At 43.9% G+C, this 6,000-nt stretch overlaps 1 protein-coding gene across 2 annotated transcripts in view; it reads left to right on the top strand.

Moving 5' to 3' along the window:
* Positions 1–5,194: 5,194 nt before the first annotated feature.
* STARD13 (StAR related lipid transfer domain containing 13) overlaps positions 5,195–6,000 on the top strand; it is a 550,191-nt gene continuing 549,385 nt past the window's right edge. The window contains exon 1 of one of the 2 annotated variants that reach the window (XM_073013295.1): positions 5,195–5,313. The gene's annotated coding sequence lies outside the window, so the exon portion shown is untranslated. The remainder of the gene's footprint in view (positions 5,314–6,000) is intronic. The other variant, XM_007960090.3, reaches the window with a different exon arrangement.

The raw sequence follows: 6,000 nt of genomic DNA, 5'->3' as shown, positions 1-6,000 counted from the left end.
CTCTTGACTCATCAAAGTCATTCTCCATCCAGCTTTGTTCTGTTGCTGGTGAGGAGCTCCATTCCTTTGGAAGAGAAGAGGCACTCTGGTTTTTAGAATTTTCAGCTCTTCTGCTCTGGTTTCTCCCCATCTTTGTTGTTTTATCTACCTTTGGTCTTTGATGATGGTGACGTACAGATGGGGTTTTGGTGTGGATGTCCTTTCTGTTTGTTAGTTTTCCATCTAACAGTCAGGACTCTCAGCTGCAGGTCTTTTGGAGTTTGCTAGAGGTCCACTTCAGACTCTGTTTGCCTGGGTATCACCATTGGAGGCTGCAGATCAGCAAATGTTGCTGCCTAATCCTTCCTCTGGAAGCTTCGTCTCAGAGGGGCACCCAGCCTTATGAGGTGTCAGTCATCCCCCTGCTGGGAGGTGCCTCCCAGTTAGGCTACCTGAGGGTCAGGGTGCCACTTGAGGAGGTAGTCTTTCCATTCTCAGATCTCAAACTCCGTGCTGGGAGAATCACTACTCTCTTCAAAGCTGTCAGACAGGGACGTTTAAGTCTGCAGAAGTTTCACTGCCTTTTGTTCAGCTATGCCCTGCCCCTAGAGGTGGAGTCCACCGAGGCAGGCAGGCCTCCTTGAACTGGGGTGGGCTCCACCCAGTTCGAGTTTCAGGCCTCTTTGTTTACCTCCTCAAGCCTCAGCAATGGTTGGTGCCCCTCCCCCAGCCTCGCTGCCACCTTGCAGTTCCATCTCAGACTGCTGTGCTAGCAGTGAGTGAGGCTCTGTGGAACAACTGCAACATCTGTTCTTTCTCAACAAAGGAGATGGTGAGATGGCTGAATGGCAACATTGTGATGATGAGAACACTGCTGGATTAGCTCTTTCCCAAAAATGGCCCCAATGCCCCACACCTCCCATACTGAGTAGTCCCCTTCTACCTTGAATCTGGGATAGCCTTGTGACCACTTTAACCAACAAAAAGTGGCAGAAGTGATGTTGTGACAATTCCAGACCTAAGCCTCAAGATGATCTGGCAATTTGTTTAGTACTTTGGGGAAACTTGATCTGCCATGTGAGAAGTCTATTACGACAGAGAGGCCATATGGAGAGGGAGAGTGACAGGGAAAGGGAGGAGGAGAGGGAGAGACCTTAAGAGAAAGAGAGCCACAGAAAGAGAAAGAGAGGCCTATTTGTCTCAGTATCCCAGCTGAGCCCAGTTGAGCCCATTTTCCTGCCATCCCTGCCAAGGCAAGGACATGCCAGTGAACCTTCTTGAACGTTCCAGCGCATCAGTCCCCAGCTGCCTACAATGTTAGTAGACAGTATATGGAGCAGGGGGATCATTCACGTGGGCCCAATCCACCTAAAGAACTGCTGAGATAATAAAACAGATGTTTTAAGCTACAAAATTTGGGCTAGTTTACTATTCACCAATGGATAACAGAAACAATCACCTGCACTGCTTTGCCTTCATTTATTTCCCTGTATTCACCAATTTCTCAAGTAGTTATAGAATTTTGTGTTCGAAATAAATGTAATTCAGTAGAAATCTTGCTTATTTTTATTTTTAAATTTCATTTTAAAATTTGTGGTGGTGGCTGTCTCTAGTGATTTCTACCCACTCTTGTTTTGGGGCTCCCAAAGCCTCCCCAGCAGTGTGTGCTGCTGTGGTCACAGGTTGCCATGTAACTGTTCAGAGCTAAACGGATTCCCTTCACTGCCTCTGTTGCACTTGGGATAGCAACATGAGATGTGAAGGGGGCCAATTTATGTTAACTCTCAGCTGTATGCTAATTATTGACCAAAACATCCCCACAGATGGCCATAGGAAACATAAATAAGAATGCCTCGATAGCGCAGATTGTGGCATGGTCAGTAAATATTTCAGAGAGGAGCAAGGTTAGTAAATATTGCAATGAGGAAAGTTATGGTGAGCACTGTACAAACTAAAAATCCACAATAGCGTAAAATTGAAAAAAAAAATAACTATACCTCTGAGAAAACATAATTCTCGTAGGAAAAAGCACTATATCTAAATCTAATTTTTTTCCCCAAAAGCTAGCCTTATTAACACATTAATTTCACTCCATATATAATGGACATTGTACCTCTCTCAGTTATTAGCTTTCTGGCTATTTACTAATTTATCCAACCTACATTTCCTAAGTTCTTTACATGTGCCAAGCATGGACTATGCTAGAAATAAATGAGAGACAGAGAGAATTTCAGAATACCTGAAGCAATTTACAGTTCAGTGAGGTAGACAGACAAGTAGATAAGAAATCAAAATGCAGTTGAAATATTATAGTAAGATAGAGCAAAATAAGAAATAAAGGGTACTCTATGAGAAAGGTAGTGTGAGAGGCTAAGGGAAATTTCCTGCATGAAAAGATTCAGATTGAAGCCACGTTGTGAGAGATCCGAGGCCAGGCCTACCATGCTTTGGGCTTCCGTGCACAGCCTCTGCTGGGTTCACCAGCCAGGGCAAATATTGATTGAGCATTGTTTGCAGGTCTCTGGCCTGGGTTCTCAGTGAGTCAGCACTCTGTTAACTCAGTAAGGGTGAATCCCCCACTCACAACATGGGATTTCCCGCCCAGCCGAAGCTCATGCAGTGGCTCAGGAAGAATTGCACTAGTCAGACTGTTCAAACCACAGTTCTTCTAATTTTAGTTTTGCATTTTGACGTAGAACAGACTCATGTAGTTGCCTTGTTTTGCATAGATCTCCACCCCTGCTGGGATGTCTCTCCTGTATTCAGCAAGTCAATAAACCTTTCTTCCCCTCAGTTCCCGAATGCAGCTCCTTATCATAGCCCTGTTTTACCTTCTGCTTTTACTTTCGATGGTTGTCTTGAGATAAGGTAGCAGCACTGCAGTAGTTTTCCTATGACTGAAACAGTATTTCCTTTTCTCCCCAGTGGGCCTTTCTCATACCTTTTTTTCATTTATCAGATTTTAGAATGTTAATGATGCCATGGATTCCATACCACCCCTTCCACATGAGGTCATCAGTCATGAGGTCATCACCATGAAGAAGAGAAATGAGAGTCCTCAATTTCACTACAAAAGTATTGGGTACAGCTTCTTCATGAAGTCCTACCTTGGCCTCTTAGCACCGCAAAAGACAGTTTCTTTTTTTGAGAGTCTTGCTCTGCCACCCTGGCTGGAGTGGAGTGGCACAGTCTCAGCTCACTGGAACCTCTGCCTCCCCGCCTCAAGCGATTCTCATGCCTCAGTCTCCGAGTAGTTGGGATTACAGGTGCACACCATCACACCAGCTAATTTTTTTTTATTTTTAGTAGAGATGGGGTTTCACCATGTTGGCCAGGCTGCTCTCAAACTCCTGACCTCAAGTGATCTGCCTGCCTCGACCTCCCAAAGTGCTGGGACTACAGGCTTGAGACAGTTTCTTTTAGAGACTAATCTCCTAGGATTATTTTCCACTAGGACGAAACTCAAAATAATGAAGTCAAAAAGTCAAAAAATGATGGCCAGCAGGACAAATTTGATGGGTAGATAGATTTCATTTGGCATTCACAATGTTTTCAAATATTTTGAGTAAGTTACCCACGTATAAAATCTAGGAGATTTCACATAAAAATCTGAAATTCTAGCTTCTAAAACGACAGAGGATGGGACATAATGCAACCCCCATTACAACTGCAAATCTGCCATCACAGAGAGACAGCCATGCTCGGACACGCGAGCACATGGTCTCCATCTCCCCTTAGCACCCACCCAGAGAACTGCACTCTGCACTCCGAGCCCTTGTAGGTAATCAATTTGCCATCCCTAAACTAGTTCAATTCCCTCACTCGACAGAAAAAGCAACTGAGACCCAGGGCTGGGCGCGGTGCCTCACCCCTATAATCCTAGCACTCTGGGGGTCAAGGAGGCTGGATTGCCTGAGCTCAGGAGTTCAAGACCAGCCTGGGCAACACGGTGAAACCCCATCTCTACCTAAAACACAAAAAATTAGCCGGGCATGGTGGCCTCCGCCTGTAATCCCAGCTACTCGGGAGACCGAGGCAGCAGAATTGCTTGAACCTGGGAGGCAGAGGTTGCAGTGAGTCTCGATTGGGCCACTGCACTCCAGCCTGGGCAACAAAGTGAGACTCCATCTCAGGAAAAAAAAAAAAAAAGGAAAGAAACTGACTGAGACCCAGAAATACACTAAGAGCTCCCTGGGCTAAGAGTTTATTATTTGTACAACCAAAACCAGATCTTGAACAAACACGGGTCTCTTTGCAGCACTTTTACTTCCAGGTGCTGTCTTCCTCTCTTCTTCACATCTGTGACTAACTGCTCACCATGGTGAACTGCTTCAGGCTCTCAGCCCGGCAAGGAGGGTAGAATGAACAGCATCAAGCTCTATGCAAACAGTAATCAGGACTTAAGTCTTAACGTTTTGATTTTAAGAGGTTTAATTATTTTGACTTGGTTATATATTTTTTCCTACCCAATACTCCTTTTCTGTGTCACATTGTAATCGGTGGGTAAACACACAGGTGACAAAGCAACAGGCAGATGTTTTCCTGGTCATTTATGTCTGTGTCCGTAGGAAGGTGTGGACTTCCTCCTCACAATGACTTTTAGTTACCTTGATGGTAACTGGAAATACCACTTGAAATGTTATGTCAAAATCACAGATTGATTTTATAACATAGATGCAATAGATTTTCATTTTACCCTTGGTCCTGGTGGAGCATGGTTACCAAACATTATTTTACATTGTACACTGATAATCATGAACTTCATTCCAATAAAACCTCCTGTCAGCTTAGGCACTTTTCTAAGTGACGAGATGAAGCTTTATAAATTATTTCTTCTCACTAGCCTGAAACAGTAGTAGAATTCCAAAAGATAGCCTTCCCTCTTATCTCAATATGTTGGTGGGCTGTTCATAATCTTACTCGTACCTCAGGAAGCTAATTAACAGAAAAAATTGTCTCTTTTATTTTTAATTAATAAGAGGCACATCTCAGCAAAAGCGTGAAAACTTTCAATTGGCTTGGACATTTTATAATCTTATTCTTCCCTTAAGAGGTGCCCAGGACCTCACAATGAGGTGCATTGTGAGCCTCATGCCAAGGTTAATTTGGCACCTCTGTCGCAAAGAGCATGTGCAGACTCTGACAGGCTTTCAGGGAAGCCACTTCCCCCATGTGCTCTTCTGGTTTCCTCATTGGTGTTTGGGAAGAGGAGGCTGGGCTCCTCCCAGGGAGTGGGGTGCTATGACGGATGAGACTTTCATGCAAGAAAATAAATCCTGCACATTTGATGTACTGCTTTAAACTTAAAGACCTCTTTGGATCTGAAACTGTAAGGTAAGGAGTGCTCAGCCACAATTCTTGAACTTTGAAACTGTGAGTGTAATTTGAGGTCGCTCCTTAAAACTCTTTGTTGTTTAATATGAAACTGTAACATGCTGCCTAACCTCCTGCCTTTAGGAATAACAGCTCACTGTCAAACGTGCACGCACAGCTCTGACTTAAAAGGAAAAAACTCACCACTGTTTAAAAAATAAAAAGTCGTCCCTAATGAAACAGTCATATAGATATGTTGTACTTTTACACGTGTGGAAGTGTCCAGAATAGACTGGGGTTTCTCTCTGCTCTCTGTAAATCAGTATGCTTAAAAATGGGATCAAATTATCCTTGCCAGTTGAAAGTGGGTCTGGGTGCGGGTCCAATCCCATAGAGAGAAAACACCCGTGCAATTGTAACCAAATGTCAGTCCAGATCTGGAGGTCTTTATCCTGAATGTCGCTTGGTGCTTGCTTAGGCATGGGAGGGGATTAAACTCCGCTGCTGCAACTCTATTGGCACTGCTCTGTAAGACGTGAAAAATCTGTTGGGATCAGGTGTTACTGTGTACAGGCCAGTTTCCTGTGATTGTGGCAAATTAAATTGGAAAGCTGAAAGTAATTATAGTACAGACTAGGAGCCAGGGATTTATCAGACATAAAAGGAGGTAGAACAAGTTCAACAATATAGAAGGCAATTATTTGTCTA

The sequence above is a fragment of the Chlorocebus sabaeus genome, chromosome 3 (genome assembly GCF_047675955.1).
Source record: "Chlorocebus sabaeus isolate Y175 chromosome 3, mChlSab1.0.hap1, whole genome shotgun sequence".
NCBI classification, from domain to species: Eukaryota; Metazoa; Chordata; class Mammalia; order Primates; family Cercopithecidae; genus Chlorocebus; species Chlorocebus sabaeus.
Note: the sequence above shows the minus strand (reverse complement) of the source record. Positions and strands in the feature narration are given on the sequence as shown.